This window comes from Gorilla gorilla, chromosome 9, assembly GCF_029281585.2.
Source record: "Gorilla gorilla gorilla isolate KB3781 chromosome 9, NHGRI_mGorGor1-v2.1_pri, whole genome shotgun sequence".
Lineage (NCBI taxonomy): Eukaryota > Metazoa > Chordata > Mammalia > Primates > Hominidae > Gorilla > Gorilla gorilla.
This window is the reverse complement of record NC_073233.2, coordinates 122,714,074-122,741,373: the sequence shown is the minus strand read 5'-3', so window position 1 is coordinate 122,741,373 and position 27,300 is coordinate 122,714,074. Positions and strand designations below refer to the sequence as shown.

Sequence of the window (27,300 nt, the reverse complement as noted above, 5' to 3'; positions counted from 1 at the left end):
TCAGGCTTCTCAGCCTCCAGAACTGTGAGAAATAAATTTCTGCTGTTTATAAGTTACCCAGTCTAAGGTATCTTGTTATAGCCACCAGAACAGACTAATACAGTGACTGAAGTGTGCATCTTAAATAGGCCAACTGTCACTATTATAAAATGTGCTATCCACATCCTCATTTTTTAGTTAGTAAGTTCGGGTTGTCAGTTTTTCTTAGTCCCCTGAAGTGTGTAGGTTTAGAAATAAATTCTTTCATTATTTTTTCTGCACAGGGGTAAAACAAATGGGAACAGGCCCAGGCTGGAATCAAAAAGGCAATTACTGAGTGTACAGAACAATTGACAAAGGCCATATGGCCCCTGCCTCTGGCCTTGGCTGAGCCTATTACAGGCAGGAGAGCGCTGAGTAGACAGGTTGGTGGAGAAGCAGTCGTCTGATCTTCCTTGAGAGATGCTGATCTCAGACCCTGGGGACCTGCGGGCCCTGCTTCACCACAGCCTCTCTGTAAACACATCACCCCTGGAATCAGATGGTTTCATGTCTGCAGAAGGTTCCTAATTCTCTGGGTTTTTTTTAATTATCTTTTTTATTTCCATGACTCATTTTACTTTCCAGTATAATTGTTGAGTACATCAATCTCAACTTTAGATAAGCAAAAGTGTATTTATTTAAACTTGATTAAAGGTATCAAACAAGAGGAAGAACTAAAACCCACGGCATCATGTCATACTGTACTTGGAGATATAGACAGACACATCAAGTTTACAATTAGGAATTAGACTCAAATTTCAAAAGGCTGCCTATCACAGGTGTTGATATGCAGTGAACAAAGAAAAAATAATTATTAAAAAAAATAAAAGACTGTCTAGCTCAGTGATTCCATCAGCAACTGCAAGTGTGCTACTTTCCTCTAATAAGAAAGTCCACGCTAGACCCCAGGAAGCACATAACCAGGCTGGGCCAATCAACTGTGTTATTCTGTTCTCCTGGCCTGTGATTGGTTCCAAGGATGGGCTTGTGACCCAAACCCGGACAAACCAGTGATCTTCTGTAGGATATTTCACACTTAAGTTGGGAGGAAGACTTTTTCTAAGATGAAATTCAGAGCTGCCTGTGGCTATGTTTCCTTCAAATAGAAAAGTTCTGTAATGAAGACTACAGATGGAATTAGACTGAGTTGAAAGATTGACGGGGAGAGACAGTGAGGGAGAACCCAGAGTGGCAAAGAAAGATGGCAGCACTCCAACGGCACTGTAGACCCTGAGTGTTGTTGTCCCTGAGGTCAGACCCACTCTTGCCAAATCTGGGTTGTTTATTGGGCTAATGAATTGCCTTTTATTCCAGGATCATCCTCTTCTAAATGACTTTTAAATCTTGGCATCCCCAAGGTTCAGTCCCAAGCCATTTTCTTGTCTTTGTCTATTCACTCTCTTGGTGATCTCATCTAGTCTCATGGTTTTAAATACCACTTATGTTGATGGCTTGTAAATTTATAAGTGTAGCCCTTACCTCTACACCCATAGATCTGGCTGCCTGATCAACAGTGCCTCTCCGCTGTCTGGTAGTCATTTTGATCTGACTTGTCCAACACAACACTCATCCCTCTCCTCTCCACCCCTACCCCCTACCTGGGCTTTCCCATCTCAGTAAATAGTACCACCAATTGCATATTTCATGGTTCAGTCCAGAAACCTGACTCGTCCCTATTTTGCACCTCCAACATCCAATCTATCAGCAAATCCTGCTGGTTTTACCTCTAAAATAAATCTCCCATCTGCCTACTCCTTTTCTTCGCCTTTTTTTCACATCCTGGTCTATCACAACAGCTTCCTAACTGGTCTCCTTGCTTTTACTCTTGACAACCTATAACATATTCTCCAACTCCACACAGCACATAGGGCACTCTTTTAAGAATCTGAATGAGATAATGCCATTCCTATGCTTAACTTTATACAATTGCTTTTACAATAATTAATAAAATCCAGGCTTCTTATCATGGTCTACAAGACTCTATGATCTGGCCCCTGTCCATCTCTCCAACTCATCTTCTTCCTTAATTAAGTCGTCTTTCCTTGAAACTGTCAAATTTGCTGTCTGCCTTATGGCCTTGCATTTGCTCATCTCTGCCTAGAATGTTTGCACAACTGGTTTCTTTTCATCATTCCAATGCCTCAGAGAAGACTTCTCTCTCCCCTTTTTCATCATTCCAATGCCTCAGAGAAGACTTCTCTCTCCCCTAAATCTAAGTTATCTCTGATTCTTTAGTAACACTCTATATACTAGGTTAAGTATCTTATCACAATCTGATATTCTCTTTTCCTTTTTTCTTTATATTTTGTCTCTTTCTACTAGAATGTAAGCACCATAAAACAAGGGACTTTGTGTTTTCACTACTGTTAACCTCAGCACCTAGAACAGCTTCTGGCAAAGAGAAGTGCTCAGTGTTTGTTGAATGAATAAAAGTCATTTAGCTGGGTTTCTCTCATTTGCAAATAAAGGAGATTGCAAGAGCTACAAAATAGTTTCTTATAATTTCACATACTAATCAGTAATTTTCATAGTTTAGAACTTAATAGATTATAAAGTTGTGTTGAATGCTACAACAGCAGCAACAATGGTACTTGTTTATTGAGCATTTACTACATTCTAGACCCAGGATTTTGCATTAGTCAGATTTAATCCCCACAGAAATCCTGTGAGGTGGGTATCTTAATCTTCTTTTAAACAGTGTTATAAACAGACCAAGAGAGATTACACAATTTGTCCAAGATTACACAGTAAGTAAAATTGGTGGGCTTTGAACTTGAACTTGGGAGTTCTGATTCCAATGTCAGTATTTATTCATGACATCACGCTATCTCTGGAAAGTAAATATAATGCTAGAATATGAAAGATAAATATTTAACAAATTCAACACTCTACTTCTTACTAGGTACGAGGTTTGCAGATATCTTGCTAGATAGAAACTTCACTGCTAACAACAACAGCATAAAATATGACTCAAAAGGCACTTTACATGAAAAGCAAAAAAAAAATCAGTTTAACAAACAGTTTGAATAATCAAAGAATGTCAAGAGTCTAACCTTCGCTATCTACCTCACATTTTATTGTAGCGTAGCTTTAGAAGAAACAAAAATATCTGCTCAAGCATCTCACAGTGATGTTGAGACATTATGAAGGCATTTTGAGCAAGAAAAATTATATCATGTGCATGTGAGGTTTAATTATTTTTAGATTGGTTAACCCCTTATTCCCAGAGACAAATGTCAGCTCATCCAAGAAGCTTGCAATTTTGGGGGTAAAGATGCTGTTTGTTCTGTACTGCTGTGAACTAATAAGAATTGTTCCCATAAGTAGGACCAATGAAAATAATTTTAAATCTACGAATATTTGGAAGAATGTTGGAAAGAAATAGAAGGATCTAGGCACAATTGCATTGGATCCAAATAGCCGGAAGTCACAGACCAAGAAGCTTGTGTTGTATTTCCTTAGAAACACTACCTAGAAAGAAAGAGGGAAAGGGAGAAAAAGAGGGGGAAACGGAGGAGGGAGACAGAGGAAGAAGGAGAGAAAACGGATGAAGACGGGAGGTAGTGCAGAGAGAAGGAAGGATAAAGAGAAAGAGAAAAGGAAGGAAGAAAGGGAGGGAGGGTGAGATGGTGGGAGAAAAGAAGGAAGGGAGGGAGGGGAGCCGTTAACATCGCCTGTCATGAGATGAACTCTCTAGGCTTGTCATTCCAGATCCCTTTGTCCTCTCAGTGTGTATAGATGCTCCCTCTGGCTGCAGATTCCTCTGTTGAAGCTCTGGCACTGAGGCTTGCCTCACACTTCCTTGTTGCTGTTTAAACGGGTGCAGCCTCTGCTCTCCCCCTTCTGCCTCACAGGCCTGGAAGAATGATTGTAAGCAGTGCACAGAACACATCGGCGAGTCTCCTTCTCACCCAGGGGGTCTCCTTGTCGGGCTGACTGCTGCTTTGTCTTGATTTGGAATCTCTCTGTTTCCTCCTTGGCTCCTTCTCCCCTCAAAGTGTCCACTGGTTTATAATGGTCACACTTCATCACCATCTCATTTATCTGTGGGCCTGCCTCCTCAGGACCACTCCATTCTCTGATATATTTGATGAAACTCTTCTCCAAACGATCACTCAGCCAGCATTTTTGCCAACCTTATCTTTTCCCAGCAGTCTTAACTGATGCCGCCTTTTTTTTTTTTTTTTGCTTCATTCCCTCTCATCTTCTCCATTTGTAGGACAGATGTTTCCTTTTCTTCTTATTAATTATCACAAATACCCAAATAAAACCTAAAGATAGACTAACTTATTTTCTCTTCTCTATCAATAGCTATCAATAGGAATTAAAGAACTATTATCTGTTCCCTCCTGTTACTAAGGAAATCCTTAGGTAGAAAAATAAAAATAAAAACACTGAAATTACCCATTTATTTAATTGCAAGGCACTTGCTTTCATAAGCCACATTTTCACTGCTGAGAACATTCTGATTTGGCAACAAAAGGCAAAAGCTACTTCTAGTGAGAGCGGCAAGGAGTCCACGCCTGCTACACGACAGTGTGGAGAAAGCGCGTGGGGCAGCTTTCACGGCTCTCCACATTTGAGGGAGGGGCAGCCAGGAGGTGCAGACAGAACCCGGGCCTGGGAAGGTACAGATTGAAAGAGATAGACACAGTCAAGACAGGAAGATCAAGGGAACTAGATGAAATGTTAACAAAGACTAGAGCAACACAAAGAACTTATACACAGAGACAGGGGCAAACTGGAGAGCCATGAAAGAGATATAGTTTATTAACTATGAAAAGTAGCAAAAGGCAGAAAAAGAAAGAGTCCCGGCTGGGTGCAGTGGCTCACGCCTGTAATCCCAGCACTTTGGGAGGCCAAGGCGGGAGGATCACGAGGTCAGGGGTTCAAGACCAGCCTGACCAACAGGGTGAAACCGTCTGTACTAAAAATACAAAAATTAGCCAGGCATGGTGGCGTGTGCCTGTAATCCCAGCTACTGAGGAGGCTGAGGCAGAAGAATCACTTGAACCCTGGAGGCAGAGATTGCAGTGAGCTAAGATTGCTGCACTCCAGCCTGGGTGTCAGAGCAAGACTCAGGAAAGAAGAAAAGGGAAGGGAAGAAGGGAAGGGAAGGGAAAAAAGAAAGAAAGAGAGGGAAGGAGGAGCCCAAAGAGAGAAAGAGATGAAGATTACAGGGCAGGTCATTAAAAGTTTGTCCAATTTTCCTGGGGACAGTAGCTGCAATTCAGGTAACTGTTACCTGTTGGTGACAGAAATTTTGGGGTTTTTGTGCTGCCATTTATCATTAAAAATCTCAGAGCTAAATACACAAGATTCAAATATTGCTTGACATTTTCCTAGTGAAATACGTTTTTATTAAAACACAAATGTATGTTAGAGCAGTATTCTCTTTTAGATATATATAAATAAGGGAAATATAAGCAGAAGCAAGACCTAAAGAAATAGAAGGATCTGGGCACAATTGCAGTCTGATAGCCAATTTAACTTCAGTTTAGATTGTTTCTCAATTTAACCATGGTTTCTACACAGACAGACAAAATATTGACTGTTTCAGACATCAAAGAGGAGATCCGAGCCTTGGCCCAGAAGCAATTACTTTAAGTGACTTGTCTAGTTCTGACACTAGCTGCTCAAGGATGTGGGCCTCAGAACTTCACATGAAGATTGTTTTAGTATGAAAATCTTCAACCACAGTATTATAATATAAGCATTATTCATCCCAAAGTTCACGGACACCATCTAATAAAGTTGCTGGAATGAAATGTCTTCCCTGTCTTATGGCTCACTTGAAAGGTTCATGGAATTCATTTACCTCTGGCATGGCAAATAGATTTCATCTCAAGAGCAAACTCTGGTTAATAGATGGTAGCTGCCAGGGAAGCTCTGCTGAGACAACATGTGTTGAGAATGAGTGTGTGCTTGGAGGGAAAGGGTGCTGAGCCTGAGGAGCTCCACGTGCCATAAATACAGGAGGGAGGGGTGCCAAAATGCCTGCTGTGAACTGAGGACCTCGTGACCTGGCGGAAGCTACCTTACTAACCCTTATTTAAGCATCTCCTTGAGAAGTCTGAGGCTGTTCTCCTGGGCTGTGGGCCCAGAAGGAGAGAAAATAGAAGAAGGTGGGATGTCAGCTAAAAGAGACAAGGTAGGCCACCTCCTGGTTTCCACTAAACTCTCGTTTCACCTTTCTAATTTCATGTCAGTTTATTTCAAGAGCAGTTCCAGGAAGTTAAGAGGAGGGACACTGTCTGCTGTATGCTAGGCACTTGGGATATAGTGATTAATGTGACATTATCCAGCTCCCATGGAACCCATAGCCTAGTTGGGTGAGGAGGGAGATCAGTCACATCAAGATTTATTTTAATACACCGTGAGTCATGCGATACTGAATACCAGTCTCCTACAGGAAACCTTTCCATGACCCATTGCTTCCTGCCTAAAGGCCAACTTTCTTATTGTGGCACACGGATCCCTATTAACACAGATTCCGTTTACATCTCCAGCTTTCTGTGCTTCATCTATACTGAACTTTTTAAAATTTTCCAAACAAATCATATTTCAGTCCCCTGAAGACTCACCATACTTTTCCATCTGCCTGGAAAACTTTAACTCCTTTCCCACCAGTGCTCTGCCTAACCTGCTCAACAGCTCTTAGCCTTCCTCCAGCAATTCCAATGGTACACATCTCACACAGCACTTTGCTCATCTGAGCACTCATCACTCTATGTTGGGATTTGTTTGTTACATGTCTGTTTCTGCCTATAGACTGTTTGGTCTGCGAAGGCAGGGACCAGGAATGTGTTCATCTTTACATTCCCAGAAAGCAGCAGAAAGCCTGGCACTCATTAGGTTCTTGTGGGATATTTGCTAGATAAGTAAATCAACAGAAATTGTATTCAAGTGGGTGATTCACTATGCCTTTGGTTTACTATTATTACATATTGGACACAGAAAGGGGGTTGTAAGAGATTTTTTTTTGAATTTCAGAGGAAACAGTTAACCACTTTATCTCAGTAGCTTCTACATGTGTCTAAGGCTATCACTCTAGGTCTTTCTCTGATAGTTATTTTCAGTTTCTAAGCTCCAAGGTTTTAGCTATAACAATATACATAAAGGTTTACTCCTCCCATGGATATTTGAAATTAAAACTTGGTTTTGGAAGATAAAAAAGTCTTCAAGGACTGAATAAAGAGCAACAATAATTAATATGCAAACAAACAGAGCTTCAAGATTTATACTACAAGCCCAGACCCCACCATTATGCAATATATCAGTGTAACAAATCTCTACATGTATACCCTGAATCTAAAATAAATTTTTTAAATGCAAAAAGCTTTTATGTTATTTTTATTTGCTTCCTACAATAATCTGGGGCTCAGAAAGCTTGAGAATCCGCCCAGCAAACAGATTGGACAGAACAAGGCATCAAAGATGGTGTATCTTTTAAATCCAAGTCCTATGTCCTTTCTCCTACAACACCACAGTTTCCCATGGCTGATGGAGGAATTCTAGGTACTGAATAGGAGTGTGAGAGAGCTGTTTTGGGATAGGGTGGATCTACCTGGTACCAGGCAAATCATACCATATAAGCAACTTCCTCCTCTACCCACGGTGAACCTATCCCTGGGGAGAAGTTATGGCCTTAGCCCCTTTTGAAAACTCATTAGTGAATTCCAGGGTTTGGTCCTAGGCTGGCTGAGCAGATTTAGGTGCTATCATTGCAGTCTTACACCCTAAGTTGAATGTAAGACATGCAGAGGTGCATGGTGGCCAGAGATAGAACAATTTGCCAGCAAGGGCACCATCCTAACTGGAAAAGAGTGGTTTCCCTAGGGGTTGTGTTGAATGCCAACTGATGAGTGGACATGAACTCATGTCCTGGCAGGGTGGAGTCTCTCCAGGATGTGAATGCTATTATCAGAATACCAAAGCAAGGATGGGCAACAGGAACTAAACAGACGGGGAGAGATGAATAAAGAGTTAATCCAAAGTTGGAAACTGGGTATCATGCATTCAAGAACCAAATGAAGTTGTATAGGCAGGATCCTATTGTGTTAGGGTTATTTAGGAAAGTTGAAACCCCATAACCCTGAAAGAGATCTGTTTTGAGCCAAGCCTTGGAGAGCTGACTGGGAAACCAGTTGAGGAATAGGGAAGCTGAATGCAGGAGGGTAGCCAATCCCCACTGAAAAATGAATCCCATCTCTGAAATTCCTGGAGTCCTTCCCTGTGCTCACCTGCAAAGTCTAGATCCAGCCTTCCTTCACATCCCTTCTCCATCCACTTGCAAACTGGGAAGGCTTTCTCTTGCTTCCTTCACCTCCCAGGATTGTCAATATACAGAGGCGTGCTATTTATCTCTGTCACTCAGCCTTCTCCTACCTTAGGGCAAAAACTACCATTGATTACAGACCTACCCAATTAAAGCTTCAGAACACTTAAGTTAGCAATTATTATTAGCCACAAAATGCTGGAAATTGTTTTTTAGGCATCATCTTGTTGTTTACTCTGACAGGTTCCCATTGAGCTTTCTCTGAACTACTCTGTGAGTTGGAAGGATAGTTCCAAAGCAGTTAATTTGCTTCCTGAGCTTTCATGGTTCACAGCTGAGAATGAATTACTCCTCAGGATGGGGTTGGGGGGACGGGGGTGCAATTCTTCCATCCCCTTGCCTGAAGGAAGACTATAATTATGTAAACTAAGAAGGCAGAAGACTTGGGAAGAATAGAACACAAAGATCCCCTAATTTAAAGATTCCCCATGAGTGGGAATTTCCTATTCTATGGTTGGTAGGAACAGTTGGAGGTCAAATTCCTCCCTGCAGTAGTAACTGCACACAGGACAGACAGATTGCACCTACAGCATGGCCTTTACTGTGGTCCCTGCAGCCAAACTTCTATGTTTCATCTGATACCTGTTTATTTTTCAAGCCTGGTTCTCCAGCTTGGATCCTGCAAGTCTCTGATAGCTTTGCAATAAAGATAAGATAGTCTAGTTGGTTTCTATTGCTTCTTGCCTGGTGTGGTAGGTACACATTCACACCCAGTATACTGAGCACTCAGGACATGCCACAAGATGATCTGGAAGTGAAGGGGCACCTAATTCATCATGGTTGGGCTAACTAAATGTCCCCAGAGGCCACACTAAGCTGAATCTTGAAAAATATTACTGCAGTATGAACAAGCAGGGGGAAGGGTGCTTCATGTAGAATGAGAGCCAAGAAGTGAAAGAGAATATGGTCTGATGAAGCAACTGAAAAGTTTTTGGTAACTGCTGAGCATAGAGTTCATAGGAGAAGTGGCTGGAAATGAGGCTGGGGAAGTGGACAGGAAGTGTGAACTTTGTTCTGAAGATGATGGATAGCCGACGGGAGAGACTCAACAGGAAGTGCTAAATTAGATTTGTGCTTTGTCTGGCACATGTATGGGGGGATCACGGGAAGGAGCTGAGGCAGGAGACAGGCAGGTATCTCAGAGCAATAATCCCAAGAGGAAATGATGAGACTATGTGTAGGACTATAGCACTTGCCAGGTAAAGTGGGATTCAGGCAAAGGTAAAGCCAAAGAAACCGACTCTGATTGAAAGAGACAGTAAATTGCAATGGTGATAGAAATTAGCATAGGTGCCCTGCAGAGAAATATTGGGTCTGTGAAGGTGAGATATATGAAAGGCTGAGCTGAACGAAATTCTCTCAAAATAACATCCTTCTCTTTCAGTGATTCTGTGTTCACATATGTATATATCCTTCAGTTCTCTCTTCAAAATTTCCACATCTCCGTGCTCATCTCCATCTGGCCTTTCGCTCCTCATTTCCCCAACCCATACAAAGACAGTCTGTGCTTTACCTTCAACATGCAACCTGCAATTTATCCCTGCAGTTTACTACCCAATCCTCTCTGCTCTGCTCTTCCCAAAGCTTCCCATCGCAGAAGGCCAGGTTAAGCCACAAGCCTTTCACAAAGCCTTCCCTGATGGCTCCAGACAACCCTCCTTCTCGCTGGGTTTTCTATCATATCTACAGTCAGTTCCAAACAATAAATAGCTTACTAAATATACTGCCTTACTGTTTCTTACCCAAGAAAATGACAGATTTTTAACTTGTGGACAAGGGCCTTGTCTTCTATGTCTTTTGTTTAGTCTGTGAAATTTAGCATGGGAGAGAAAAGTGGTAGTAACACAGAAAATAGAGTAGAAAATATAATTTGCATTTACAATACAATGATTGGGGCCCTATCCAAGGTACCACAACTGAAGGAAAATTGAAGCAATCAGCTATCGTCTAAAGCAGACATAGGAGGAAAAATTGAACTTAGAGATGTTTTGGAAATTTCAAGAGAAACATGCACGATGTGGTATTTAGAGAACTGTCATGTGATGGATGGATGTGAACCTGTTCTGTATCACTAGTGCGTAAAACCAGGGCAATAGATAAAAATTATAAGAGGGTTTTCAGCTCAACATAAAGAGGTTCTTTTTAAAATCACAGCTGTGCAAAGGTGAAGCAGGATATGCTAAGAGGTTATAAGTTCCTTTTTACTGCAGACATTCAAGCAGAAGCTTTAGAACCAATAGTAAGTGGTGTCAATGCAGGGTAGTGGTTAGAGCATAGACTTTGTTTTCTAAGCTATAAAATGAGAATAATAATATCTACCTCACAGAACTGATGTCAGGACTAAAGATAACATACATAAAGTGTTTAGCAGAATAAATTAATGGCAGCTCTTGTTATTTTGAAATAATTAATATAATAAGAGGATTTGCACACCAAATGGGGGAAGCATCAAGTTAGATGTTTTTGAAGCCTCTCCCAAATCCAAGTGTCTATAATTGTAAGATAATGAGTATTTACTGGTGAACTTGGATTTATAGAAATGGTATATCATCTGTGGATGGCTGGTATCACATGGCTTCTACTTCCCTTGAGGATTACAGTGATCATTTTGGCCCCAGAGCAGCAGTAAGAGAAGAATCACCAGAAAGACACTAGATCTAGAAGAGCTGATTTGTAGCTGGTAGCAGAGAGTTATTAAAAGATAAATACAGGCAGGAAATTAGAAATTAAGGTTACCAAGTCAAAAATGTAAAGTCAGGAATAGATGGGGAGTCAGAGTCCAGACTAGTAAGACACAGATTAAAGGGCATATAGAAATAAGAGTTTGCAGGAGGCCAAATGTAAAACCCAGGGAGACAGCTCTGATGGAGTCATCAGCAATCATTATGATAAAAATTTTAATACAGGGCAAGAACTGCTTCACCAAGGGCTGAATGACACATTCCCTGGTGGAACGGGGCTCTGAGTACCCCTTTTTAAATGTGCCAAAGGCACACCTATGGGGAGGGGGCCCATGGAACTTTACAAAGCCATTATATCCCAATCCTGTACCTGCATATGGAGCTGCTCAGCACGTATCTTAGTTATTTCTTTTTTTCTTTCTTTCTTTCTTTTTTTTTTTTTTTTTTTTTTTGAGACGGAGTCTCACTCAGTAGCCCAGCCTGGAGTGCAGTGGTGCAATCTCGGCTCACTGCAAGCTCTGCCTCCCGGGTTCACGGCATTCTCCTGCCTCAGCCTCCCGAGTAGCTGTGACTACAGGCGCCCACCACCATGCCCGGCTAATTTTTTGTATTTTGTTTAGTAGAGACAGGGTTTCACCGTGTTAGCCAGATGGTCTCGATCTCCTGACCTCGTGATCCGCCCGCCTCGGCCTCCCAAAGTACTGGAATTACAGGCGTGAGCCACCGCGCCCGGCATCTTTACTTCTTCATCCCAGGCTGCTGGCACCAAGTGTGAATTTCTTCTCCCACCACTGTTTCTCCAGTTCACCCTTGGTGGCAACTCATCTGCTGTTCCCATCTTTGCTTCAATTTTACTTTCACCCTACCTTATCCATTCTTTCATTCATACTAGCTTTGGTAACATGCTTCCTCTCCCCAGGGTCTGATCTTGACTCAATCTCTGCTTTTGTTTCTCCACTGCCATATCAGCACTGATATCTTGAAAGGGCATGACCTGCTATTCTGCCTGAATTACAACTACCAGTCCAGAGGCACAGAGATCTCTGTACCCACCCTGTGACTAGGTAAGGGGCCAGGAGACAACTGTGGTGGAATACCACTTCTACTGGCTTTCCATAACTCCTGGGTGGCCCGGCTTCCTCATGGCAGCTTCCCCAGAGGCGTCTTATTTCAACTAAAAGAATAGTTTGGGCATATACAGAACATGGACCTTTCTCTTCCACAACCACCAACAGCAAAGCATTTTAAAGAGTCTGTAAGAAAGAACACATGGGAACCCTGTTAATAGCCCAAGGTTCAATTCCACCCTTCTCTCACCCTTTTTTTTTTTTTCAAACGGAATCATTCTGTTGTCAACTTTGGTGAGAGTTAGCTGTGTTTGACTGAAGCAGTAATTTGACAAGAGGTGTCTTCACTGTCACTCAAATTGTGGAATAGAGCTCTTAGCATATGCAGGGTTTGTTCTCTCTGCCACCTCCATCTCCTCTTTGTGAAACTCTCTCTGCCTTCCCCTTGGAGATACGCCTCCTTAAAGATTAATAAGAAAAAAAAAACACCCAATCCTAGAGGTCAGGAGGGCATGTGCTTAAATCTACAATGAGTTGGTGTCTAAGATTCAAGATGAGTTTTAATCCCTGGGGGACTCTTCAGGGACAGGGAGGGGGAAGATATCATGACACAGGGAGCAGCATGGGCTCTGTTGGCAAAGGCTCCTTCCTTTTTTCATAAATCAACCCCAATGATTTAATTCCTCATAGAGGATGATGAATGAAAGGCTTCGAGACCTGGCACAAAGCTGGGCTTGGTGCAGGACCAAGATTGCTAAAATGTCTGCCTGACTTGTCCCCATGGTTGAGGAGCAGGGAGGACTCCTGGGTGCACTTCTGGCCCTGACTGCTGCTCAGGCCACCAGAGACTATGGACAGACATGTCAAATTCCAGACATTCTGGGAAATTGGGGATAGCGAAAATCTGGGTTTTGTGCTGATAAAACCTCGTGATTGGGAGTATGAGTTTTAGAATCAGAGGCACCTGGAATTGTAGCTTGTAATCTTCAGCAAGGTGTGTAACTTCTCCTTCTATAAAATGGGGATGAAATACCTATCTTAGAGTGCTAAGTAAATGATAGCTGTTATTATGAGTATAGTGTGCATCTTCCCAAATGCACCTTTGGCTTCTTACAGAAGGACAACTGTAGGGTCTGACGTTAGGGTTTATTTAGGAGCTATGCTAACCAGAGAGAGAAACAGGAAATGGAAAGAGAATGTGTCTATTGACCCTTGTTTGGAATCGTAATCCTTTCTGGGGTCTTGTCCTCCTTACTGCTTAGCTCAGCCCTATTAGGCCCTATACTCCTGAGTCAAGATGAGCTTTAATGCCAGAGGGGGCTCTTCAGAGACAGCAAGGGGCAAGATATCATGACACAGGGAGCAGCAGGGCTTATTGTAAGTGCATAAGTCCCCTGGTGGGGAAGTTGAGGAGCTTGTGCATATCTGACTCAGAGAAGTCCTTGAGTTCATTGTAGGGAATTCCCTGCATGGCCTTCTCTGAATTCGTCCATCAGCAAACATTTGAGTACAGCAGCATGCCTGCCAGGTGGCTCTGGGCAGAGGAATACAAAGATGAACAAGATGCAACCCCTGCTTTTGAGGGCTTGACCCAGAGGGGAGTAATGAAACAGATGAGTAAATTAATAGCAAGGATGTCATGTGAGGAGAGTAATAATGGAGATAAGTGGAGCGAGTGTGTCATGGGAAAAAGGAAAGGGATGCCTGGCTTTACCAAGGCCGCCTCAAGAGGCCAGCCCTTCAGGGTTCACTGAAGCCCCCCAGATGTGAAGCCTTTCTGAGCCAACTAACCCTCTTTTCCCATCCCACTGCCCCATTGTACCACCCATCTCAGCATTTAAATATTTTGTTTCTCTGATGTTTTTTTTTTTTCTCCTGGACCATCAGTAAATGAGGATTAAACTGAATGAGATGATGTTTATAAAATGCCTGGTACAAAGCTGTGTTCAATAAATGCTGGTTTTCTTTTATTCCTTTCTTCTGTAAGGGTAGTGTCTATGCTAGAGAGTGGGTTGAATCATAGGAAATAACCATTTTTGTAGGTGTAAAATAGTTGAATATTACTAATTTCATATGGTTTGAGTTCATATTTTTATACATGTGCTTTATATATCTTTTTAATGGACAAATAAAAAGTTATATATAGTTATGGTATAAACATGATATTTCAATATACGTATACCAAGCGAGTACTAAATGGAATGGCTAAACCAAGCTAATTAACATATGCATTACCTCGCATAGCTATTTTTTGTGGTAAGAAAACTTAAAATCTACTCTCTTAGCAATCTTCAAGTATACAATGTATTGTTGTTAACCATAGTCACCATGATGTACAATAGATCTTTTGAACTTATTTTTCCTGTCTGCCAAGTTAATATTTTGTTCATTGACCCAGAGTTGATTCATGGCTTAATTGATTTAGCATAGAAGAAAACATTTCTTATTGGCAAAGACTGAGGGAAAATGAGAGGCCTTGCTCTGTCTATTTGGCATGATTTTGAATACCACCTACTTGCTAGGCACTTTACAAGGAACCAGTGGTGTAAAAATAGAAGGTCCCTGCCCTCAAGGAGATGACAATCGAAGGAAGTGACAGGCAAGAAAAGTTCTAATTTAATATGATGATTCGTGATGCAGAAATCCACACAATGTACTATGGAAACACAAGAAGGGGTGATAAAAAGCTCACCCTAAAGAAGGTCAGGCAAAGCTTCACAGACAATGGACCTGAACCAGAGCCTGCAGAGGCATCTTTCCCAAAGCCAGGCATTCCAAGCAAAGGGAAGAACAAAGTCAGAGGGACACAAGAGGCAGCATATGGCAGTTTCCGGGGACCAGTGGGCCAGTGTCTCCAAAACAAATATGAAATTGGGAATGCAAGTATCCTCATCCATATCTTTAGGAAGAAACCCGTGCCTCTAACTGGAGAGATACTGGTGGTCCTTCTTGCTGGGAATATGAACAGGATTTTCTCTGGGGGCCGTCTCCCCAGAGATGATGTTCAGCTGCTCCTTTGGGCCACAGGCGTGTGCCCTTCCTCCAGCAGTGTCTGCAATGGTCCCAGGCCCATGTCCAGCCTGAGGCTCCACTTGGCTCCTCTGACCATGGCCCTGCTTGTCAGTGACTGGAATTTCTCAGCCTTCCACAGGGCTGGTCCTCTCCTCTACCCTCCCATTAACTGCAAGCAATAAGCTCAGCTCTGCCACGAAAGGGGCTGTTTCTTTGTCCTTCTTCTCATGGCCGTGTTGAAAGGCTGCTGCTGGGGGCAGCAGCTCTATTGATGTTATTGATGCTTCCATGGGTGGGGGAGGTAGAGGACTGATGTTGTTCTGTTAGACATGTGTGCGGGATAAATTGCTCGATACTCCAGCTCACCTCCCACTTCCAAGGTCTTTATTATTATACAAGAGCCTAGCCCCTTACTCTGAATGTCCTGGGGCTGGACCACATCCCTCCAGACTGGATTGAGGCTGCAGATCCTCCAGGGGGTGACAGGAAAGTCACTGATGCAGGAGGAAACACAGAAAGTGGGAAGGAGCCGAGTCCCAAGGAAAAGAGGTCCCAGGCAACCAATGAACAATATTCAGTAGTCCAATGGGGGATGGACACGGGCAGAGGGATGGGCAGAGTTGAGGAGAGGCTTGAGAAAGGAGGCAGGTCTTCTATTTTGCTGACTCTTGGAATTTTTATAAAGACTAGGATTCAGATGGATAGATAGACAGACAGATACATAGTAGCAGCTGTATTTCCCTAATTAAACTTATTTTTCAAAGGATTTTTAGAAAGAATCGGTCAGTCTAATGCTTTTCAGTCCCTCCTCTCTCCAAATCCCCAGCCCAGATGAATATTTCAGCAGGGTGCCTGCACTCTCAGTAAATATACTGGGATCAATTGTTTGCTATAGCCCCTGCTCAAATCCGTCTTAGACGGTAATATTTTAAAGATGATTGGATCTTAGAATTGTAAGAGGTCCCTTGTGTCATGACTTTGCTGGCATTATCAGCTCAGCCATTGTCTTACCAAGCAATCTCCTACTGAAACATGATGCTCCCCCGTTCCCACCCCACACCACAGAGGAGGGAACTGCACCAGGCACCCACGGAGGAGGCTCACTTAAGAATCAAGTGATGGGGAAGAATGAGGATGCCCCTCCCAGCCTGCCTGCATGAGCTCGGGAGTGTGGGAAGGTGTCCTTGCAGCACCAAGGGAGGCTCCCGAGCTTTTTTCCCCACTTTCCCTTTCTTTTTCACTTTTTTTTTTGTGTGTGTGTGCCTGTTGACAGTGTCATCTCTCAACTTGATAAACTTGTCAGAGGGAGCTCCGGGAAAGTGTGACACAGAGGTTGGAGTGATTGCTGAGTATGCAGGGAGAAGAGGCTGGGGAGCTGCAGGTGGCAACAGGATGTTAGCCTGCGGGCAGGCAGATATTCTGGGGTGTTTGTGGCTCTCAGGCAATATGCACCACTCCCACAGTGCAGTCTCACCAGACCAGGGACCTGGAGGAGGGAAGTCATGGACCAGAGTGCAATGTGGGTGAATGGCACCAGCCAAGCAGTGTGTGAGGCTGTATGTGTGCACCACTGTACGGTACTGTGAACCATGCGTGGGGCTTGCATGGGGGTGCTCTTCCCAACACAGATCACCTGTGGCTGTCTGTGTGGGGCAGCTGGATGTGAGGGGTAGGTGTGGGTTGAAGGGCAGACTGCATTAACCCTCTCAGGATGAGGCAAACTGGAAACAATGATATGGGTGTTTCTTCTGAACCCTTCTACCACTTTCTCCCTAAAAGATATTTTTCGGATGCCCACCTGGAATCCACAATAATTCCTAATCATGGAAGTTTAAAAATTATCCAAAAAGTATTCTTTGAGTTTAAAGGGTAATTTAGCAACCTGTACTCCTCAGCCTGACACAGTGCCTTATATATCACTGGCATTCTACTGATATTAATCAAACAAATGTCAGGTCAGCAAACAAATGTCCGGTCAGTGAGTGAAACTCAGAACCTCATTTTTGCCAGACCTAATTTGCTGGAGTGTGGGGATAATCCATATTAAGTCATGTGGGGTGGGGGGTAGAAAGATCTGAATTTGAATACCAGCTCTTTGAATACCCAATTACTTCTCCTCTCTAATCCTCAGTTTCCTCATCTGTACAATGAGAGATTTGAAAACGCATTACTGAGGACATCATCCAATAATCTAACTTCCAGATAAAAATACAAACTGCTGCTGTGGGGATCAGTACCGCAATGCAGGGAAAGGGTGTTTGAACATTGCAAAGCTCAGTACAAATTCAGGACGACCGTCCTGGGCTTCTCAACTAGCATAGGTTCCCTTATTACAGGTTCCTACAGCACCACAACATACACTCACAACCAGGCCCACCTTCATTATTCTCTCTGGAGGGAAGGACTTGGCACTCTGCCAGTTGAACAGGTGTCTTCTTTTTTCTATACTATCTAATAGTATAATAATCTTCTGTCCCAGTGTCTCTGAGTGATTAGAGCACATCTCAGGTGCTGCCTTGAAGAGTCGAGGCCAAGAAATTCACCTCACCTGGGAAGTGCAATAATTGCTTTATGGTGCCCTGCCTAGAGTGTGATATTTATATTATAAAATAGGATTTAGGCCTAAAACTAAGGGAAGTTGTCACAGCTCAGTATTATTGATACAAATGTGAATGACAATACTGATAGCTTAATGTGAAGAGCTCTGGTTGTGTCCAGGTTTCTAAACTGGGAAGGAGGTAAAATTAATAAATTAGGCCAGCGACAATACCCAGAGAGGGAGGGAATTATCCTCTCAATTCATTGGATCACTTTTTGGCCTTCATAGAGAGAGAGCAGCACGTTGGAAGCACAGTGTTGCTAAAGACACACACCATACACAGAGGGAGGAAACTGCTAATAGAATTAATATATTAATTAACTGAGCCATTGATGAGCTGTACTCCATCAAATAATATGGCAAATAAAAGTAACCCCATTATTATTATTCACAGATTACTCATGTTCAGACAATGATAACAATTGAGTTTGAGTTGTCAGCATGGTGTCAAGGAAAGAGCAGGTAGAATCTAGAAGCTTGGGGTCTCATTCCCAGTTTTACATTGAACAGCCTCATGACCTCTGGGCCTCAGTTTCCTCAACTGCAAAATGAGGGGGTTGGACCGGAAGACTTCTAAGGTCTCATCCAGGTTTGACATTCTGAAGTTCAGCATTGAGTGTAATTTCATTGGGCTTTGTTGATACAGAAGCCACTTCAGGACCCTACAGTGCCTGTGTCGCCATTTTGAACATCAATGGCCTTTGTCTGGGAGAGTGTCAGCTACGGAGAGGCCTGATTAATAGAATACGAGATCACAGGGCAGACTGTTGTCACTTTCTTCTTTTCTGCAGCACGTCTCTCCTTGGGGAGCTAAATAAGTCTGGTCAGTTTTGCTTCCTTTTTTATTTTCTGGTTTTTATCTATACCTCCAGCAGAGATTTTGGTTTTTCATTTACTTTCACTGCAGGTTTCAATCTTCCCCACCCCCAAAACAATATCCTCTACCCTGTTGCATGAAATAAAAGAAAAGCTTCAAATTGGCTCTGCCTCCTTAAGCTTTTGGAAACTTTTTAATGTGCAGGTCTACAAAAACCTAAATTTGGGGCCTGCACTATTTGGCGGTATCTCTTTGCCTCAGAGGAATCTTCTGGCTTTTCTCCATTTCAAAGCACCTGGGTCCACACAAATGCTCTCGAAGAGAGAGCTTTTTTTCCCCCCTTAGCAAAAATTCAGGTCTGTCACCAGGGAAGAAGAGGTTTTTCTGTGGAAATCTTCCTCATGCTGGTTATAAAGCCACTCACATCTCAGTATGAACTCTGCTAGCTTGCTCCGTTGTCTTTGTGAGTGAGACGCGAAATCCACACAAAGGTATAAAGAGCTGATCCATATAAAGATTGCTCCCTGGATTTCCATTGGGCAGCAGCTTTCTGATGACTGCATCTTTGCCGTAGACAGCTGTGCAATTGAGACAACAGCAGGACTCCAGATGTGCTGGGACTTGCTAGGCAACAGACTTAGAAGTTTGGCCAAATCAGCCCCAGATAATGACCAGGAAAGGAAAAAAAAAAAAATGCAGGGCTGGTCCAGAGTCTTTATGTTATTTGGGAGCTGCGGGATTAGCCCAGGACAGAGATGGAGCAAGTTGCAATGGAAGGTCTCCTTCTCATAGAATGTGTGAGGTCTTTTCTTTGGCTACAAGAAACTTGTGGGACAGTGGAGCTGAGAGAACCTATCTACAGAGGTAGCATAGCATAGTAGTTAGAAGCCTGGGCTCATGAGTCTAGTCAATCTGTTTGAATCTTGGCCCTGCCTCTGACTAGCTGTGTGACCTTGAGGCTACTTTGTAGGGTTTATGCTTACAAAGCAATTAGAACATGCCTGGCACACTTAATCATAGCTGCCTCTCCTTTTACAAGGAGGCATTTAACAACTAGCTAGATAAAGATCAAACAGTTAGTAGCTAATAAAGTTTAGTCTAAAACCCAGTTCTCCCACCTCCCAGCAGAGCATTCTTTCCACTACACCAGCATCTCCAAATTCACCTGATTATAAGAATCACTTGGTTGAGCAACTCTTGAATGGAGTCAGGAATCTGAGTACTAATCAAATGCTCCATGTGCAAAAGATGAATTTGAGAAAGACCCTCACAACACCACAGTGCCTAAGATGAAATTTCTCAAAGAAAGGAGCTCATAAATTCATTACGCATCTCCTCTATACACACAGAAGATGGAAAAACAAACCATTAATCTCAAGGAGTAAAGAGGACCCCAGAAAGAAAATCTAAACAGTTCTTTCTTGCTAATTGTCTTTGAGCACACAAAGTAACCAACTTTTCACAGAACTTCCAGAGGAGGAAAAAAATTTGAGTCACTATGTGTGATCTCTAATAGCAATGGTTGAGAAGGGTTGTAATGGCTCTTTCAGTCATATTTTAGTGAGATCAGTCGGCTCTGGGGTGATCTGGCTTTTCCTGGGTCTTTGCTAGAAATTAGGGAGATATTTGGGGCTCGTACATGTCAGGCATTCAAAGGAGAACACAGAAAAAGGGCCCCTCAGGTGGGAACAGTAGAGAAGCAGATGGTAGAAAATGTTCTTGGTGTCTCTTGAACATTAACGCCCTGCAAACTTTGTTTTAACTTTAGGTTTTTATGGTTACTTTGGGCAACCACAAAGGATAACAGAACTGTGGTAGCAGCTATGCTGGGAGAGAAGCACGTGTCCTAAAGCATTTTAGGTACAAAGGCAGGTGGCTTCAGATCGACTGCAGGTTACGAAATGGAAAAGCCCATTGTCGTTTTGGACTTTGCAGGGAGCCGGGGGTAAATAATACTTCTCATATAGCTTTAGCCCCGTGTTATCTTAATTGCAATCTCTGGTGAGATTTCGAGTTATGCGTTTTTAACAAGCAAACCATAAAATAAGGTTTAATCTCCCCAGAGCCCTGGAGTTAATTTATCTGTCCACAGGCTAAGATCTTTTTAAAGGTTAAGAATGCTTGGGTTTTCTTTCTAGGTCTCTGGGTTGGCTGGAACGCCTGCAGGTATCTCCTATGGCTGGCGGCTGGAATCTGGCTTTCATCAGTGCTAAAGACCCAGCCCTTAGGAATCTCTGCAATAAGAATCAGGTGTTGGATTCAAGAACCATACCTCATCCTGAGGAAGAGAAATTTATCTTCCTTAGGACCCTGTCTGTGGCAGAAAATACACGTGACTTATCCTCAGAAGAAAAGGGACTGAGTCTTTGCTCTACAACTAGGAACTGTGGGATTTGGGAAAAACTACTTATCTGAGCTTCAGTTTCCTTGTCTGTAAAGTGGGCATAACAAAATCTCTCCTGGAGTCTTCATAAGTGTTCTGTGAACATTAAATGGTATGTGGATGGCTTTTATAAAAGCATAAGGCACAAAATGGTTGTTAAACAACTTATTTACTTACCTGTTCTTCCAGGTGGAGTTTGGTGCCTTTTCCAAGAAGATTTCCTGATGAAGCCATGCCTTGGAGTAAGTTCCCAGTATTCACAGCACATCTAAAACCCAATCCTGCCTCTCAGCTGGGCAGCACAGATTCATTGCCAAGATAGAAAGAGCACAGGTTATCACTCAGACCTTGGGCCTAGCTGCCTTGCAGAATAGATAGTCAGCCCTCTGTACCTGTGGGTTCGGTATCCATGGATTCAACCAATTGCAGATCAAAAATATTTTTAAAAATGTGTCTATACTGAACCTGTACAGACTTTTTCTTGCCATTATTCCCAAAACATTAGAGGATAACAGCTATTTACATAGCATTTACATTGTATTAGGTATTAGAAGTAATCTAGAGATGATTTAAAGTGTACAAGAAGAACATAAACATCCATGGATTTTGATATCTGTGGGAGGTCCTGGAACCAATCCACCAGGGATACCGAGGGACGACTGCACATATGTAATTTCTACTGTTCAGTTCAGCAGGGCCACTTGCCCTGGTCAGAGCACCTTTCCCACCCTTGCTAATTACAGGAGGATTTGATGACTACTCCAGATGAACCAGCTGAGGGTCTACTGTCATCCATCCTGCATAGCTGTACCCCATGGGAACAAAATAAGGGGAGTCTGCTTGTACTCCTGGTGGAGATGAAGGAGGAAGGGCTCCAAAAAATGGGCTGACATGGACCATTATTTATAGACCACCCTACAGACTTCCACTACCCGGAATTCATGGCCCCCCTAGACTGGCATTTCCACCTTCAAGTCCTGTTACAACCCTCCCATCTCGCCTTCCTCCCCAACGCACTGTGCCCTTGCCCCTGGTCATATTTTCTATTCTCTGCTTTGATGATTCATCTTGCTGGATGGCCTTTCCCTTTTATCTCCCACCAACTCATTTTACCACTACCTGTGAGATCTCAAACATAAGGCCACCTCTTTCAGGAAGCCTTCCCAGATTAATCCCATCCTTGTCTAACTCCCATCACCCTTTTCCTGCAAATCCTTTGGCATTGGTATATTTAATGGATTTATCATAATAATCCCTCATCAAAGTCAGCATGGCCAGGGATGAGGATGGTGCTTACTTAACCAAGGGTCCTTGGGAAAAGCAATTCTGTCTTCTGTGCCCTGCTCCCTTGGAGCCTAGCTGAACTTACCCACAGGGAAACCAGGTTCAGGAGGTAGGGGAAGCTAGTGCCATGGCTCAGAATTTCTCCCAAGCCCCACATTAAAGTGTGTTTACATGTTCCTAGCCTTCTCAGTGGCAAGCCATGTGGCAGGGATAAAGGATAAGGGAGTATGTGTCAAAAGGGAACAGAATTATTTCTCTAAAATATAGTACTAATCCCATCACTCCATACCCCGTAAGTCTCCCCTGGCTTCCCATGATACAAAAAAGAAAAGTCACACTCCTCAGCCTGATAGGCAAGCCTCACGCAGCTGCACTCCCTCACTGCAATGCCTCACCCCTCATCACTCTCCTCCCCCAACGCCACATCCCCTGGATCGCCCTTAGGCTCAAACAATACCTTCCTAAAGTACCCAAACACACTAGTACTACCACTCCTCAGCACCTTTCTTCTGTGGCTCCTTCTGTCTGGAACTTTTTCTTTTGCCATCTTTCCACCTGCCCAAATGTAATCCAGGCAGCTGAAATCATACCTCCATGAGGTTTTAATCAGATCGCCCTGAGTCAGAATCAAGTTTGCCTTCCTGAGCCTCTTACAGCGTGTTGTTTTTTTCTTCTCTTACATTTACAGGATGCAACCACCTTCTACTAGAGTTACCAGTACAGAGGGCCATTCCCTGCTGGGCTGGAACTCTGCCTTCATCCTGCCACCTTGTTTAATGCCTGGCATTCAGGAATCACTGAACCAATATGGAGCGGAATTAAAGTTACTAAAGGAAGCTGCAGGACATCAGGAAAACCCCACGACCTTCCTAACTCTTCTACCACATCCTCCCCTTCCTGTGCCTCTCTTCAACCCAGCATCAGCACCCATTTCCTGCAGGCACAGCTCCTCCTCTTTGTCCTCATCCTCGTGGTGTTTGCAGGCCACACAGGCAGCCGAGGCCTCCTGTTGGGGACCTGCTCCTGCCTCCTTGGCCCAAGACAGGAGCCCAGCAGCTGCTGAAGCTGGACCCATGAAAGGGAAACCTGTGGTCCATCTCCACCTCCCTCATGTGCCTTCTGAAGAGAGACTCGGCCTCTCCCATTTGTTTTTGTCAGTGGCTTTGAAGCTATTTGGGAGACACTTTGAGATAGCCTGGGAAACAGCAATAATCCAATTGAAGCGTCTGACACTCTGGACTGGTGGCATCTTGACGGGGAGGCAGTGGACACATGGGGGCTGTTGCTGGTTTCGTCTGTGATATGAATTTTACTGGCTGTCGATATCTACAGGGAAAACACTCGCGGTGAGATTCGCAGATAAAAACCAGTGGCCTCAGCTTCCTCCCTGGAGTGTTTTCACGAGAAATTGGTTTCTGGGCAGGGAGGGGAGAAGACTCCTTCTTTTTCGTCACTCACCTCAAGGGAATTTGGAGGGGTTCGAGACAGGAAAAGGTGAAGGGAGGGAAAGTAAGTCGGAGAATCACCGGCGTGTGAAAAGTCTCAAATATCTCCCTGACCGAGCGAGTCCTTTCAGGGTGAGGGACTAAGCCCTCCTTCCTGTCTTGATTTTTTCTTCTGCTGTTACCCTCAGTCCATTTTCTCACTTTCTCTGTTTGCTCTGGAGGTCATTGTCAATGTCCCATCTCTGGGCATCTCAGGGGGTCCTCTGAGCCCAAACAAAGCCAGAAACTGTCCCTTGGAAATCAGAGCAGAAGGCCCCGCAACATCAAAGCTCACAGCAAGAACTTGCTGACAGAGCTGAGCTGGCACCCGGGGATGGGATGCTGCGGCTCTTCCGATCTCCCCGCTCCAAGTGGCTCCTGGCACCCACTACCCCATTCCCATTTCGGCCTCCCTCGCCCACCATCCAGCCACCCCAGTCAACCCCTTCCCAGGTGCACCTGAGTCATAGCATCGGCTCAAGCCCCCCACACCGCCCCAGGCCAGGGCCCCAGCAGGCTCTCCCCACACCCTACTCCAGGCTGACTTGACTGTGTGATAGCTGGAAAAAGTTAAATGCTCTTCCCTTCATTATCAGAAAGAGTTTTATTCTGACTGAAGTGAACAATATGAAGAGACACTACAGAGCTCTGGCGAAGGATGAAAAGTTTCTTATATCCACAGAGCCACACTTCAAAGTGTCCTGTGAAAAGGTTCCACTTTAATTAGGGGGAGGAAATTGCCATGTAACTTAATTAATATCAAAAACATTTTTTCCTTCAATACAAGAAAGAAAGATGGCTACAGAGAGAGGGGGAAAGGAACTGACAGTGAGTGTGGACAGGCCTGCTCGTGGCCAGCATAATGATAAACTTTGTTTCTAATTACTCCAAATATGTCCTAGGTTCAATTAAGAACTTTAAGGCCACGACGGGTTCTTTGTCACAATGGAGGTCTTCCTCCTCCATCCCTGATGCACTAGCCTTTATACACAATAAAGTGAAGGCCTGAGATGGTTATAGTTCAGGAGGGAACACAGAAACCCTGTTTTATTTCAATTATCCAGGAAGTGGTTTGGGAGAGTGGGATCATCAGCTCCAAGTGCCTTTGATGGACATGCTCCTTCCTCCAGGGACCCCGACCCTGTCATGTCACCTTCCTCCCTCCCAACTGCTCTGGGGGAGACTCCTGGGCATTTGCCTGGTTTCCCTTTTCTCTTCACAGTCAAGCCACCAGATCTCTCCTACCTCCAAATTATCTCTCAAATCTGTCCTCTTCTCTACTGCCACCATAAAGAGTCACTTCTCATCTCCCCCAAAGGATTTACAAATAAGCTCCTCACTGGTCTTTTCATTTTCCTTCTTGCCCACTGGAGCCTAGTCTTCAGCCAACAGCCAAAATGACCTTTTACAAGACATAACATCATGCCATTCCTCTGCTCAAAAACCTCTTATGCTGTCTTGTCATTCTTGGGAAGAAAACTTAAAGATTCCTTAGCAAGGACTACCAAGACCCTGTATGATTTTGACCCTGTCTAACTCTCTCATCCTTGTTCTTGACCACTAGCCAGAGTGTCAAGGTCTTTGTCATCGTGTTCCTTCTGTTTGTGACACTCTTCTAGACCTGCTTCACCCACTAGATCTCAGGTGAAATCACTCCTATTTAACTTTTTTGAGTCCTGACTTAAACATTGTTTACTCTGGGAAGGATTATGAGACACCATTTCCCCTGCCTCCATCTAAGTTAAATCCTCATATTACATACTCCCATAGAATACTACACTTCTTTGAAACACACATCAGAATTGTAATCAGTTAACTGTGTGGCCAAATACTGGTTTGATATTTTTCTTTGCCCCTGGACTGTAAGCCAGGTAAAAGCAGAGACCATGTCTGTTTTGTCACAGTTATTTGCTCAGTTGCTCACTCAGAATCACGGCAAACAGTGTTCTAATCTCCATTGGATCATTTCAATCACATAACAAGCCAATGAGGTGCACCATCTTATTAAACCCATTTCACAGATACAGACTTTGAAGCACAGAGGTCAGATACTCTCAAAGCCACACAGGTAGCAGATGGCAGTCGTGCTCCTGAGTCCTGCTTTTCATCACTGTACTATGCTCACACGGGAAGAACCACAATACACAGTTGTTGAAGAAGGAAGGAAGGAAGGAAGCCAGGAAAATGGATCTCGAATAGTTGGAGGAAAACTGATCAGAAAATACTAGGCACGACTCTATGGACCCAGCCCTCCAACTCATGGAAATGCCTCATCCTGCCCAATACAATCTGTCTTCAACACTCCCAGGAAAGACTCCAGGTTCATGACTCTTACTAGGAAAGAGCACAACCTGAGAATGTGCCCTGAGAATGTTAAGATGTAGGTTAAGCTCAGCAGTTTTTATCTCCTCATTCTTTGCTCCCAACCAGGCTTCTAGTTCACCCCATTTCCTTAAACATGAGAATATTCAATAAATGCATAGAGTAGGGCTACAGTCCCCAAATCATGTAACAAGGTATCCTGGGTCACCATAGTGAACTCACATTCCTGTAGTATATGCTAATTTTTGAAGAGGGACACAAAGCTACTCAACTTCCACTAAACATTGAGCAAATTACTAACTCAAAGTAGTTTACAGTTTCAACATTAGATCTCACGATTTCCTGTCTGTTAGGTCATATCTTTTTGAAGGTGTGTTTTCTGTGGTTGCTGCGATAAGAAGCAAGTCCTTCATAAAAATCATTGTGAAACAGAAAGTGTTGGTGTCCAACATTTGAGAAGTTGTGCAGTGCCCAACAGGTGCACACAGCCCATTCGTACATAATTATTGTTTCGGAATAAAATAAAAATGTTTTTTCTTTCAGTTCATAATGTTTTCAAACGGCTATTAAGTTATTGGGACATTAATACTTATAAAGTTGTTTGACCCTAGCTATTTGAAAAAATGCAGCTGTTAGTTCTTTTGTCATGAGGGTACCGTGAAAAACTACTGATAGACTAACAATGCTCTGAACCAAACAAGTGTGGGAATCTCTGGGGTAGGGTGTCAGAGGTATGCATAATTGGGGCAGATATACTAATATGATAGATATATTAGATAGACTCCCACTTAAACAGGATCACCTTGATAGGATGTAATTTTCCCCTAAGGTGATGTCATCTTGACAGATTACTTTACAATGAGTTAATGAAAAAGGAAACACCCAGGCCCACCCAGTGCCAAACCCCACTGGGCTCCCAGCACGAAGGCTTCTCCCAGATGTGCGCACACATCCAACTGCAGACAGCCTGTCGCAGCCCAGCCCCGAACCTTGAAGGACAGGCTTGTAATTGACAGTATCTCCGCTGCCCTCGGAGAGCACTGCCTCAAGCCAGAGGTCTCTCCACAACAGCAAAGAAAAGCTTCTTAACTTCCTGCGCTTCACGCAAGGCAAGGCCGCCTGTTATCAGCCGCAGATGGGAGCCTCAGCAGCCTCCCACTCTGGAGAGCTCGGTGGAAACAGGCTTGGCAGGTGGACAAAACGGACAAGATGACAAGTGCTGTTAAATAGCAACCCGCAGGTTGTTGTAACACATGCCTGGGACCTTGCTCCTCATGGGCTCTCCTGTGCCT

The 27,300-nt window shown here is 43.6% G+C and overlaps 1 long non-coding RNA gene across 1 annotated transcript in view; it reads left to right on the top strand.

Annotated features, from left to right (window-relative positions):
- Positions 1 to 26,554, top strand: part of LOC134759299 (uncharacterized) — a 243,671-nt gene extending 217,117 nt beyond the window's left edge. Inside the window, exons 3-4 of the long non-coding RNA XR_010135406.1 lie at positions 21,108 to 21,160; positions 22,891 to 26,554. This is a non-coding gene — a long non-coding RNA (uncharacterized lncRNA). The remainder of the gene's footprint in view (positions 1 to 21,107; positions 21,161 to 22,890) is intronic.
- The last annotated feature ends 746 nt before the right edge of the window (positions 26,555 to 27,300 follow it).